A 15096-nucleotide genomic window follows, 5' to 3' on the forward strand; every position below is an offset into this window, starting at 1 on the left:
CCCCGAAGGTGCCTTTTGAACTGGCTAGCTCATCTCCACCCCGCACTAGCTCAGCTCGCGTTGCTTTCTCAGGGCATGTTCCTTCTTTGTTGACTTAATATTAATACCCTGAAATGGGGGGGAGGGGGAGGCACGACAAACACCACACCCTGGGCAATAAAACTAGTAAGGGAATTTAAACAAATGAAGCTGTAGGGATTTCACCCTTTGGGAAGGAATTCCTTCAGCTAGGGAACTGGCTTTGCTGGAAATGGCAATCACTTTGGAATTGAGGCTAAACTCAAGATAAGCTCAGATCTCTTTGGACTGGGAGCAGGCAGCCCTGTGCGCTGAGGTGGACACGTGTGAATAGCTCTGAGCGCAGAACATTCCTGTTTCAGAGAAGTGAACAACACCTAGCGCAATCTAGGTCAACTTCTCGGAAATGCTTCCATTATCTTACTCATCTGCTTATGGAAATGTTATCACTTCTCACCCTTTGCTGGATGCACCTAATTCTGGAGCAGGAGGAAAATACACTAATGGACCCTGTGCCACCACCGGCCGTTTCCTTATCTCATGAAGCCAGGTGAGCTAGGTATTGTGATCCGGTTTATCGTCAGAAGCTCTAAAATGTTATACAGCTTGAATAGAAGAAAGATCCCTATGTGTTACATACAAAGCACGTGTTTGTCTCAGGACTGGCCTATGGCGCCTTTGGTTACACTTTCCGCATTTGTAAGAATTGTTTCTTGCCTATCTGAATTGTTTTCAATAGGACGTAGATCTTTTAAACCTGGACCTTGGACTACTTAATGCGCTAGCATTCATGATGTTTATTGAAGCTCGAACTGTATGGTTTAATGTTTCTTTTCTTTTTTCAAAAAAACAAAATCTGCCTTCGTGGCTCAGTTGAGCAGCACACCTATCCTCCATTGCATCTATTGAACTTGAAGTTTTGAAAAGGTCCCAGCTGAAAGAATCCTTCCCAGGTTGCCTTAGCCCATTCTCCATTCTTGGGACCTGTTCAGTAAAATGGCAGACAGGAAAGGTTGGCGCCTGTGGTCCACAGTTTTAGTATCGCATTGGCGACCCTGGGAAAACTAGCAATCTGCTCTCTGCAGCAGGTCAGATTTTTGGCAGGAAGTTGGAAAACTCTGGGAAGGCAGCTCCTGTACACCTGGCCAAACCCACAGAAATCTTTGGAGCGGGACTAAGAGGGTGGCAAGGACTTAGAAAGAATTTGGCTGGCCAGCAACAGTAAGTCCCAGCACCATGACATGACTTTAGGGAAGCCAGGAAGTTTCTCCATTCTACAGTGTCCTACCCACACAGCCTTCCTCTTGCCCTGTGTCCTGCAATTGACTCAGCCAAGTTCCAAGATCAGGGGCCTCCATGAATATTATTTGTAAAAGCTAGTATTTTGGATGATTACAAAATTCCAAATACTAGTCTTTGCATGTGCTTTCTTGCACAATGCCCACAAAAACCCGCATGCAGGGCTTACCTGCCATAGTCTCCCTTTTTGCAGATGAGAAAACTGAGACCAGGATTACAGTCACTAGGTAACCAAGAGGGCAAGGAGTCTAGTTTAAGAGTTCAACTCTAGAATTAAGACCTGTTATACGAATACAATACAATAACTGCCCTTGTCACATTGTTATTTAGCTGGAGAGATAAGAATACCCAGAGCTTTGAAAAGGGGCCTCTGAGACAGATTGTGGTGGGTCAATAGTATTCCAACGAGTATGGAGATAGCTATCACATTCAAGAACAACATTAATGAAGAGCCAGGCAAGTCTGGGGAGCAGAGATCCAAAGACAAGGCTGGAGAGGGGCAGAATCAAAGAGATTTGTGAAAACAGAAGCGGAGAGAGAGGAGGGATGGAAGAGAGGAAAAGGGAGAAAGATGCAGGTAGATATTTAGTTCCATGTTGTCTACAAACCAGTGGAGAATCTGTGCCAGATTTAAGATGATCTTCTGGAAGATGTCTTATTTTAGGAAGACAAAGCTGTTGCGTTGATGGGACGGTTGGAAGGCAGTGGGAAGCAATTTTCGAAGCTCATATGGTAGAACTAGCATGAACTAATGAAGTAAACAGCAAAGTGAGAGAGGAGAGGAAGAGCCATGCTATTGTGTGTCTTAAAACAGGCCTGTGGATATCTGATGCACACTCAGTGGAGAGATGGAGCTGAGAAGGGGGAGCTAGCAGTCAAATGAATGTACTGTGAAGTCTGCAGTACTGGCTAAGTATAGGGTGAAAGGAACTACGTCTGAAATTCAGAATCATTTGGTTTTATATGCGCATTTGAGATAATACCAGGTTCTGCATGTAGGAATGGCATAGTATTATCTAAAAATGGCAGATAGTTTAGGAGAGTCGTTAATCTGCTAATAAGAGAAAAATAACAAAAATTTAACATAGCCCCATTACCAAGTAATCAGGTACGATGGCTCATTTTTTTTAAAAAACGGTGTTGAAAGAAAATTTCTAATAAAAATAAACTGTTTCTATGGTTGAGAGTTAAATGGGTTTCCTGCAACCCCACTGTCATCTTCTTTACCCCAAGCTATACTTCCTTGTAAGGAAAGAGAACTAAACAAAGCAGTTTTCACAGGTTCAGAGGAAGTTTGAATGTTGAAGGGAAACATCATTTAATGTGAACCCACTTGTCATTTTGGTGAGACTGGGGATCAAATCCTGCTTATTTAATCATAAGCCTTCACCAGGCACAGGCAAGGGTGGCACCTTCCTACTATCAGTTCTGGGGAGCAAAGCTTTATTTTAGTCATAAAATCAATCCTGGACCTTGAATTGCAACTTGGAACTGAATATAGTTATAGAACTCAATCTGCCACATCTGTACAGTGACAAACACTTGGAATAGCATTGATAGTTGCTAATGATGCCTTTGGAAGGATGGTTGTGATGGCAGTACTTATCCCTCCTAATATGTGCTCTCAGGTAGACTGTCACACACCTAGGTTATTGCTTGACTCATAAAAGGTACAATTTTAGATACCTGCCCCATCCCACCATGGCTTGCCTTCATCAAGGATTTCCATTTGCCCCCCCAACACAAACACACACACACACACACACACACACACACACACACACACAAGCTCCAGAGGCTTCCAACAGTTAGCATTAGGGTTCAATACTGCCACACACTCGTGGCAAGCATTTCTACTGGACTCGAAGGTTTCCGGGTGGTATCTTTGGGGTTTTTCTTACAAGTCATTTATGAACCTTAGTTACACATAGAGTTGAAAGTTACTTAGAACTCTGGAGTCTCTTGCCTCATGCCTCCCCCATTTCTGCTAAAGAGTCTTACCTTCGCTGAGATGATGTCAGCAGTTCCGTCAGTGTGAGCTCATCTTCAGCTCCTGAGCCAGCAACGCTTTCCTCTAGTTAGTGGAAGCCCTTCTCTCACAGCTTCCGTTATCCTCTAGATATTCTGTAATTCCAACAACCTAAGTGAAACCTAGCTCCATTCCCCATCACTATCCCACAAAAACCATTTACTAAGCACATGCCCTGTGTAAGACACGAAGGGCAATACAGCATACTCTTGCCCAATGAGTCTCGGGCAGCTACAGTTGCTTATTAACACTGTGTTTTTAGAAAAGGAAACTAGAAGACACGAGATACGTACTGTTGACCAATCCCAGGACTTCTTTTTTCTGATGGGTAACCACCAGATTCCACAGCAGCGGTGTGACAGTTTCCTCCAGCATTTGAGGGAGGCCATCAGGAGAAGCCACCAGAGAGCCACAGGAGCCAAGTTTTCTGTATGACAATGTTGTAGCTGTGTGCTAGTTTTCTCCCTGAGCCTGGAATGGCCACATCACTTTTACCATGTTTGGCAAATACAGGGGACCTGAGAACAACAGAAATACCGTTGCTATCTTGAGGAGGACTATGCTTGCAATGCCACTGCCCTTTACACTGCTCAGAAGTTTGAGAGGTTTTCTTTCAAGATGGGATTTAAAGTGAACTAAAACCTCTTCCTTACCTCAACAGTCATCTTCTGTCTGAAAAGGAAACTGGCACTTAGAACTGTAAATATGCAAAATCGAACAAACTGAAAATAGGGTAGGGTCTAAGGGTAACATTGAAAGACCACTAACTAGCATTATTTGTGAAGATTAAAAAAAAAGTTTAAATGCACACTAGTGGGAGACTATTTAATTTAACATACTCTTCACATTCATTGGTCCTATATTCCTATATGCAGCTGTTAAAGATTAGAGTTGCATTGTGTCTAGGAAATAAACTTCAAGATACATTGACTGAAAAGAGAGGGTGGAGAGTGCTTAGCTTTTGTGTGAGGAAAATCTATGATTATATAAGCGTATGATATCTCTGATGAACACACAACAAACTAGGGGCACTAGTTGTCTATGGGAAGAACTGAAGAGTTGGAAGGAAAGGATAAAAGAGATTTTATGGTTCTATAGACTCACAGTTTTTGAATTTTAAAATGTACATATGAATTCATCTTTCAAAAACACTGTTTAAAAGATAATTTTTGTTGATAATGTGTCTTTTTGTCAATACATTTCTGTTGAATTCCATAACTAATCAGGTGTTTTTAAAGTAATAGAAATAATTCCAACTTTACACATGAATGTGGAAATGCAAATTAGAGTAGCCACTATGGAAATCAGCATGGAGGTTCCTCAAAAACTAAAAATAGAACTACTAGATGGCAAAGCTATTTCAAAGCTTTGAAATGAAATCAGCACATTATGGGGATACTGATGTACCCGAAGAGCTATCCCCAATAACCTAAATATAGAATCAGCCTAGGTGCCAATCAACAGATTACAAAATGTAGTATATACACAATGGAGTATTATTCACCCACAATGAAGAACATGTTATTTGTAGATAATGAATGGAATGTGAGATCATTATGTTAAGCAAAACAAGCCAGACTTAGACAAATATTGCATCTTTTCTTCTCAGATGCTGAAATAAGTTTTTAAAAAAGATATTCAAGCATAAGGGGAACTATTTGGAAAGAAAAAGCAGAGTCCAGATTCATGGGGACAAGCAAGGAGTTAACAAGAGAGAGAAAGATCAAAGTATATTATATGGGTATATAAATACATCACAATGAAGCCCTTCATTTGGTATAAATATATAACTTGTAGAAAAAGAAAAATTGTTCCCAGTGGTGAGGAAGAGGAAGTGAAGGAAGCCCTGTGAGTTGCATGTGTGGAGTCTGGGGCTTCCCAAGCAAGCAAAAGATGTCTAAGATCATGTGGAGAGGGAGATCCCATGATTGCTTAAGGATTCCCAGACAGAATTAATAGGATTAGTCACAGTGCTTACAATTTAGTTGTTAAAACCCTAACCTTGGGTTCTATGAGAATTTTGAAAGGAACTACTTTAATTAAGGGAAACATTTGGGGGCAAGTCTCATACCCAGACACTGGAAGGAAGTGCTTATGCATAAACTAGAGGCCTCATGGTAGGTCAGGTATAGGTACAGGCAGCCTGAACATGTGTGCTTTTCATAACATTCATCACATAGAATTCTATTTGCTTATTCTATTGTTTTTCTGTATCACAATATTAAGTTTCATGGAGACAGAGGTCTGTCTTGCTCCCCAAAAGATCTCCAAGTCTTTTGTCATAGCAGGGATATGACACTCAGCTTGACTCTAGATAATTGGAACACCCCAACATTCCAATCTGTGGTTATTTATTTCTCTTTGGTCTATTAGAAGACAGTGAAGGCATGTCCATAGGAACTAGGACTCAGGACTATAGCGTTTGAAAGAGTGACCAAGGTAAAATTCAAATCCCAAAGTGAATGGGAAATCAGAAAATTACTCAAACTTTAGGAAATAAGGGAAGGAATTAACAACGAAGATATCAGGGTAGTACAGGCACAAGGAAGAATGAAGAAGAAAAAAAGAAGAAGAGGAGGAAAGAAAGAGAACAAAAAGGTAGCCAACTGGCCAGCAACAAACACATATACAGAAGGACATCCCCCATCAGTAGGTAAATTAGATGAAACTGCCTTATAAACAAGCAGCAAAGCATGCAACAACAAATGAGAAGTCAGCTTTGAAATAAGGGCTGCAATGACAGGAAATGCAGGATTATCAGCAGAGCATACTGGCTGCTGAGTCACCCGGGGACCAGAGACTTCAGGAGTGGGGGTGGATCCAGTCACCCTGATGGAGGGTCTAGATTGGCTTCAGTGTCTAGGAGAGTAGGAAGCTGAGTAAGCTCGGTGGCTAATGTCAGACAGTTGGAGGGAAGCAATCAATCTAGATAGCTCTAAGCACCCACTTTCAACCTTTGAGTAGAAGTCGGTGGAAAATTTACACTGTCAGTTATTTCTGTCTGAACACTGAAATCCCATGAGCTACCTGGGAAAAGAGTGTCTAGAAGCCAGGTATGGTGATCTATGTCTGCAATCCCAGCACTCAGAAAACTGAGGCAGCAGGATTGAGGGGGTCAAGGCCAGCTAGGCTACTCAGTGAGACACTGTCTCAAGAAGTAAAATTGTCTAGGATTCAGAAATGAGGACTCCAGGCAGGAAATGCTAAGCTCATCTTCATGAGTTTAGTAAGCAAGAGCCACAGGATTAGGTTGGAAATAACTACAGCCTTGTAAAGGAATAAACATGTTGGAGGTATCTTGTAGATTTAATGGTCTTTGTCAATCACAGGTCAGGTGACCCAAAAAGACATTTTTATTCTGCCTTTTCTATAGCCAGTGTAGAGCATTCAGAGTTAGAGGTACCGGCAAGGCTGTTCACCTACCTCGGTGTCTCTGGTCCATCATTCTGGTCTCCTTATCTAAATCCATATTGGTGGTCCCCGAACTGCTTCTCCAGCTCTTCAGTCACCATGCATCTTTAGCTTTTGAGTTTCATACACAGGTTTACCGAGAAAGGTTAGGTCTCCTGGATTATCCTTACAGTATCTTTGTGTTGGGGGTGTGTATTTGCTCTTGTGTGTATGTGTGGGTACCAGTGCCCACGCATATTTATGTATGTGGAGCCCAGAGGTCAAGATTAGAAATTTGCCCCCTCTCTTTCAAGGATCCTCTTATGTCTTCCTCAGAGCTGGGATTAAAAGTGCATGCTACCATGCCCAGCTTTTTGTGGGGGTGAGACCTTATACTTCGAGTGAGTATTTTACCTACTGAGCCATCTTCCCATCCCCACAAAATCTATTGTTTTGTTTTTCTGTGAGCATTGTTTGCCTTAGGCAATATCTACTTTCTGATAATCTTGCTAGAGGGATTCAGGAACCATTGGTCCTCGTTTGGATAGCTACAATTTACAAAGAAACACCAAGCTTTGGCGAAGACGTTGAGATGCTAAAGTGGTGTGCTTCACTCCAACATGCTTCTGTGGGCACACACACACTTGGAGAAGGTCGTTACAATCACCTATGTTTTCTTAGTGGTTGACTTTTTGTGCTCAAAAGCAAAAGCTGGCATTTTCTGAGCCCCTCTGGAGTGAAGCTGAGTGTAGGTAGTTTCCCTGAATGGAACTGGAGGAAGAGTTGAGGGAAGGCTCTGGCTTGCTTAGAAATCTGAGGACCTTAGTCATTCTAATGTTACTTTAAATTATAAGGGATTCATGCTCCCTACAGAAAGTTTAAAAGTCATGCTGTTTCAAAAATGCAAATCATGTGTAACTCCACCACGCAGGTAACAGTCACCCTCTGCTATTGTGTCACTCTCAGGTTTTGTACCTGTATTTCACTGCCATCTTTAACTCAAGCAAACAAGTCTTGAGCAACAGCACTGGGCTCAGAGTCACAAAATTAAAAAAAAAAAAACCACAGTCCATATCCTAAAATAAGGTTTTGAAATAGGAGACACAACGGAAAAACAAACCTAGAGGACACACTTGATTATGTAATCAAATGCCAAAGTTGCCGGAAGTAGGGCCTCATTCAGTTATCTGGGCTCTTCAGGACTCAGTTTTCAAAAGTAATCTGAATACAATGGGGATTATTTCAGTTAATAAACATTTGTTGGTCACCACTGTGTGCCAAGTCTCTTGACGTATACCACAACCTCCTGAGGTGACTTGAGATTTCTAAGTGGAAAAAAGTTGCTTTTGTCTGTTTTGACAACTCATCTCCTATCATTCTTTGCTCAATCTCTGCCAGTCACACTGGCCTCCCCAATCCTGATGTTTCTCTCTGGAACACTCCTTCTCAAATGTCCACAAGGTTTTCTCCCTAATATTCTTTATGTTTCTGTTCAAATACCACCTGATTAGAGAAGACATCCTAGATAGCACTCTATTTAGAATGTCACATATATATCCCTTTTATATATGCTGGTCACTTTCGGTCCTCTTAGCATAATATAAAACTATAGGGCTATGATATGACCATGATTTAAGAGCTCTGGAATAGGAAGATCAGAATGTAAAAATAGCAGATTCTGTATTGATAAAGATGAAATATTTTTATAAGAAACCGAGCGGTTGTATATGATGGAAATTTGTTTATCTCTAGGTGAAAATGAAGGGAAGCTTATCTGACTCTGGAAAGACAACAGGCCTGCTATTATGACTGGGACACATCACAGGAAGCCCAGACAGATGTAGATCCGCAGGCACTTCAGTAAAGTCTCCCCATGGGCATAAGAATGAGGCAAAGCGATGAGATAAGCCTTGGGTTAGCCAGGTGTCAGCTGCTCATCCTGAGTAAGAAGCAGGCTGTCTGATCAAGTCTCAGTTTGCACCGTGAGCTCTCCTTTGGCTTTTATGTTGTAACTTCTTTATGAGTCCCTACCTTACTTCTTCAGATCAGTCTCTTCATTTTGCTCCTCTACTGCCTACTCCTCTAAAGAACTATTTTGTAACCCATTATTGTGAGTGTGTGTGTGTGCGCGCGCATGGGAATGTATGTGCACACACTCCAGTGCATTCTTCTGTCACATACATGCCAAAGGATAACATAGAACTTGCTAATTAGACTAGACTGTCTGTCTGGCAAGCCCCAGGGATCCTCATGTCTCCACCCTCCCAACACTGGAATTACAAGCATGTGCCACGACTCCCAGCATTTTTACAAGGGTTCTGCGAGTCAAACTCAGATTCATATCTACTTAACAAACAGATGGGATATACAAAAAATGAGCAAATGGACAAAAGGAATTCCATGAACCAGCTGGTAGAAGAAGCAAGGTAGAGCGCCGCCAGGTGGAGGCCGGTTTGTGGCTGGTAGTGAGAGACGTTCTCTTCCTAGTAGATATTGTGATATTACAGATCTAGCCACACGAATTGCACTGAGGCAATTTGTAAGAAGCAGCATGTTACCTCGGTAGTGGTGGCACATGTCTTTAATCCCAGCACTTGGGAGGCAGAGGCAGGTGGGTTTCAGTGAGTTCGGGGCCAGCCTGGTCTACAGAGTGAGTTCCAGGACAGCTATGGCAATATCACAGAGAAACCCTGTCTCAGAAAAAAAAAAGCAGCATATTAGGGTGAGGAACCTGGAGGGAAGAAGGGAGGGAGGGAGAAACAGACAGACAGACAGACAGACAGACAGACACACACACACACACACACAGAAAGAAAGAGAGAGTTAAAAAGAAGAGTGGCACATGGTCAGTAGAAGGGAATGGTCTGTGAGGGAAGGTTCTTGGTCCAAGTATGAGCTGCCTGCTCTATGTGGGTCATGTTTTCTCCTGTTTGCCTTGGACTTCATATCTTCCCCTTGTCTTATCTTGGCCCAGCCTCCCTTCTTTATCTGACCTGTCTGGCCCTTGCAGACATTTAGTTTGCACGCCTTTTATATGCTTGGTAACATTGTACTGGCATCTGACAGTTTCTGGATCATTGTTACTATAGACATATACTGATCGCTTTGTCTAAAACACCTTTCTCCTAATAACTTCTCAAGGCAAGATTTATTTCAGCATTTCTTTCCATTTTTGTTAATCTCATCTATACAAAATCTACCTAAGAACTTTGATACATTGGAGACAAAGCCTTCAATGCATGAACTTGGGGAGAGATATTTTCAATTGCAACTTATGGCCTCATTTCCTCTACCATCACCTTGATACAAACCCTTGCCTTGCCCCTGTGTCTCGAATTTTTCATCAGTCACGTGGCTATACAGATAGTGTTTATCTTGTAAGCTTGCTGTGTGCCTTAAAGTAATTTATGCAAAATGCTCAGAATGCCCTTGAGCACTTAGATCAAGGCAAGCACAAAAAGTAGGAAAAAAAGCAAGATTGCACTGGGACCACGTAGTCCAAGGAACAAATGTTTCTGGAAGAAAAGTAGCCGTCATATGTTAAAGTAGATGGGGAGCTTCCAAATGTGTGATTTTCTTCATGCTAGCTTGACGTGTTTACACAGAGTGGTGAAAGAAAAGGCTGAACAGGGTTAGTCTGCACAATCAGTAATCAAAACAGCGCATATAGCTGTTATGTGCAGAATGGTTGAGTCAATTGAAAGCTCCTGTTAGAAAGAACAAGACTGAGCTAGAATCTGGTTTACATTAATACCTCTGTTGAGTCAAAACTATGTGTGCCAGGCTGCTGACTGGCTTCCTTGTAGTTGCCTGCTCCTGTTCAGTCACTGGAAGCCAGAGAGGTGTGACCAATCCATCCCAAACACAGAATACTGCTCAACTGGGACCAAGCCTTCAATACATGCACTATACATACTTTCTTCTTCTCTACCCATCTCCTTCATCCAAACCCTCACTGATGGTCCTGGGGTCTGTGACAAGCATCACAGTTAACATTACAGTTGTGAGATACAGTTAGTTGTGGAAAAACAGAAAAGCTGAAGTCTGGAAGCTGGTTTTGAGTCTGGGCAATCTAGTTTCACTTGTGATAAGTGGCATGCTTGAGCAAGCTAGTAAATCTCACTCATGCATGCTAAAATGGTGTGTTCATAATTCCACAGGAGATAGATTTTGTGGTTAACTATATTTACCCCAAACCATGTGGGTCATAAATAAGTGTCTTTGTTTAGTAGGTTAGACTATGATAACTGAGCTATTCAAATGAATTCCTAAAGTTCTTAAAGATTCTGCTTAGAAGGACACTACTTTCTGGGAATAGGACACAGATGTAATATTCGCCAAAGGTTTTTGTCTTCTTTCAGAGGTACAAAAAGAGAGAAAATTCCTACCTGCCCATGACAGAGAATATGGAACAACCGAAGTGAGTCCACACAGTTCCACTTTCTGATAAAATGCGTGCAATTCATTGCTGTAAGTTTGTCTACAAGGAAGTAAGATGAGGTGGGCTATATTCTTCTTTTTAAAAAATTGATTATGGAAACAAAGACAGGGCAATCATGAGTTCAAAGACAATTGGGGCTAGATAATGAGTTCAAGACTAATCTGGCCTACATGGTAAGACCCTGTCTCAAAGAAAATAATGGAGAGAGAAGAAACTCAGTGGCATAGCATAAGCCCCAGGCCTGGGTTTGCTCCTCAGCACCACAAAATATGAGTAACAAAAGTGTGTGTGTGTGTGTGTGTGTGTGTGTGTGTGTGTGTGTGTTGTATACTTTGAGCTATGAATGGGTTCATAGCTCAATAGTAACACTTAACTTTTATTCTCTGTGATTCTCAAGCACAGAATACTCAAGACTCCATTTTAAAGAAGTAGAACATTGTGTTAAGGATCTTGGACAAGGACTAGGAAAAAAAGAATTAATAAAATAAAAGGAAGTCCAATGGAATTAGAAGGTCACACTAGAAATCCAGTCATTCTCAATGGATGAGAAATGACTCTCCAGGCCAAACTCCCTGAACTAGCCAGTAAGTATGTAGATTGGACAGGTTGGAAGCCACTGGACAGAGTGAAGACACAAGGCTGGGTAAGAGGAACTAGCTAAGTACTGGTGTGTATTTCATATCAGAACACAGTTACTACTCTTGGAAAGTACACAGTGAGTTTTGAGGTGAGAATGCCCACACTGAATTGACAACAACAACTCCTGATTGTGTTGCTGTTACCCTGTCTTCACTCTTAAGTGAAAACTGCCTTATTTCTCCAACTACAGCACAGTAAGGTATTCAATATATCTTAAAGCAAGCCAGGATTTCACTCCTGTACAATCAATGAACGAACATTAGTTATCTTTTATAATCACTAGCAGCGCTAGAGGATCAGACGTGAAGACTGGAGCCACACACCATGTCCAACACCCAGAGGCACAAAGATCCAAGACAAATGCAACCCTCTGCCGATGTGCAGAGATAGGGACTCCCTTCCAGCCTGAGGCCACCACATGAGATGGCCACTCAGATTCCTGTGCTCACTGCCTCTGAAAAGAGAAGATAGCTTCTGCTCTTCTGCCCTTGCCAGGGAAGACTGGAGAAGATTCATCCCATTTCTTTGTGTGTCATTAGAGTCTTGCTTAAAACCTGTGGTGAGAGCCTCTAATCAGAGAGTCTAGGCCACATTCCAAAACCTTTGCTGGAAGAGAAACTGAGTAATTAACACCTAGCATGGTAAGTTTCTATAGTAGCAGGAGGCACCTGCCTTAGGATGAATCCCACATTTAGTAATCAGGGCTAGAGGCCATGGAATAAAAAGAGTAAACACATGCATGTGCCCATGCTTTTGTACACACAATTTGTTAAGAATCCTTTGAATCCAGCGAATAATTACAAGATACTTTGGCACAGAACTCCTAAGCAGTTTACTTTTAGCTCTCAGATTCTCTAGTCAGTTCTTAAGAATTCTCCAGTAAAGCAAAGGCAATACTGATTTCATGATGCTTTGGTTAACAACAGTCACACATACACAACGGCGATCTTGCCGGCCCCCCAACAGGGCTCCAGCTCCATGCTGCTGGCTGTCTCCTGACCAACTTCCTGTCACTGGAAGCTCTACTGAAGTACCCTGGGATCTCGACTAACAGCAGAAAAAAATTTTGGCCTGAATCAGCATGAAGCAAGGCTGGATTTATTAAGGAAATGACAAGAGAGATAATACACATGTTAGTGTGGGGCATTAAGAGAGACAGGCATGTTAAGCATCCTAACAACAGCTCTATCTGCAATTCTGCGACTTTGGAAGCCACTTTAGCTAAAGGATGTAATTTACAACCAGCTTCAAAGAGTAAACAGAGTTTAAAAACCAAGTAAAGTTTAAAGATTAAATATAGCCATATGGTTTGGCTTACATGTTTGTTTTATGATCTCAAAGAATTTCCTTTTATAAATAAAATTGTAAATAACTTATAAGTTATGCCATTCAGATGTAAGGACCGGTGAAGAGTGTTGATAGTGTTAAACTCCAAGGTCCCATATGCGCCGGCTTAAGCAAGATTGGGTCACTCGATATTTAACCACTTTTGAGTGTTTTCTGTAGGCACCCTTCAGAGTGGGTTTCTGCCTGCTTTCTGCTAGTAGTGTTGAGTTCTTGACTCTCAGCTGATGAGAAATGTACACCAAATTCCAAGGTGTACATTTTAATTTTCCCAGTCCTTCTTTCCTGTCTCAGTCTTACAAGATTTGATCACCCGGCTAACCTTGTAGCCATTACAGTGTGAACAAAAAACAAAGTCACTTAATGAAACAATTATCAGCATGTGTCCACAATGTTAAAGGATGGGTAACTGCAGTTTTCTCCCTGGGGGATAGTATCTAAAGAGTGTTTTAGTTTAAAACTTTGAAAACAGTATCAAAAACCAAGGAGAGGAGCCAGGCAGTGGTGGCACACGCTTTTAATTCCAGCACTCGGGAGGCAGAGGCAGGCAGATCTCTGTGAGATTGAGGCTGGGCTGGACTGATAGCCTCCAAAACAATACAGAGAAACCCTGTCTCGTAAAACAAACAAACAAACAAACAAGCAAACAAAAAACCAAGGAAAGATGACCAAGTGGGTAAAAGAGCTTTCTTATATATGCATAAGGATCCCAGTACCCACATATAAAGCCATGTATGCTCATGTACTGGCCTATAACCAAGTGCTGTGGAGAGCAGGGACAGAAGGATCACTAGGGCTTCCTGGCCCCCAACCTAGCTCCAGGTTCTTCCAGAGACCCTATCTCAGGGGAATAAGGCAGAGAATCGAAGGGCAGGACATCCGATGTCCTCATGTGGCCTCTGTGGATATACATACTCTACATACACACAAGCACACACACACTTCAAAAAATCAAGGTGTCCCTTTGTTGCACAAATATATATTGATTAATATAACAAATGTATAAAATATATCCTATAAGAATCCACTTAAATAAGAAGTAAATATGAAGTAAATGTAGCAGTAGCCCCTAGTAATGAGTAATGATGAAATAATAGCAATACAAGGAGAATAGAGCATTCAAGGTTTTCTCTAGCACTGTTTTTCTGAAGGTTTCTGTCTAGACCTATGGCAAAATATACATGTCGTGAAGAGACTTCAATTTTGTTTCTTCCAGTGGTAAAGTGTCTTTGTAAACCAGAATGGAGACTGTAGTAGCTCATATCAAATGCATCTAGTAGTCATCTTACAACTTGACTGCGATGCTGGCTGTGATGCACCCGTCTCCACATGCAGCGATTTCTAGCATGTCTCTGATCTTTCTGCATTCTCTCGCAGCAGCTAGAATGGCTAATCGATATCAGGAAACCTGATGGGAATTAGACTTTCCCCAAAAGCCTGGGTACTTTTTTTACACATAATTTTCTAGTCTTTCCATCTGGAGACACTACTTCCCAAGTGATGGTAATGAAAACGGGTGGCCTTTCGTTGGAGCTTACTCAGTCTTTGTCTTTCCTATGAGTCATTGTTTCCCAGCCCGATGCTGTGGCAAGGCTGGTTTTTCAGTGTGCCCTTTTCATTCATTTGGAAACTAAAAAGGTACGTGGTGTACCATGTCCTTCATCTCAGTCATGTCCTTCATGTCCTTCAGGCCACCAGCTCTGCTGGGCTGCAGGGAAACAGTCACATGGGCCTTGTTAATGGTACGCTGAGAGGGCTTTGAAGGCTAGAGGCCTGGAACTAACAACGCCTCATGGCTGGGCTTGGGAGGAAAACAGGCCTTCATCTTTGTAACTGAGAAATAGAAATGGGGCATGCTGGAACTCATCATAATATAGTGCTAGGGTATTTATCCCCTCTGAGACACTTGGATCAATGCTTAGTAGAGTAATGGAAG

Source organism: Mesocricetus auratus, unplaced genomic scaffold (genome assembly GCF_017639785.1).
Source record: "Mesocricetus auratus isolate SY011 unplaced genomic scaffold, BCM_Maur_2.0 Super-Scaffold_100022, whole genome shotgun sequence".
In the NCBI taxonomy this organism is placed as follows: Eukaryota; Metazoa; Chordata; class Mammalia; order Rodentia; family Cricetidae; genus Mesocricetus; species Mesocricetus auratus.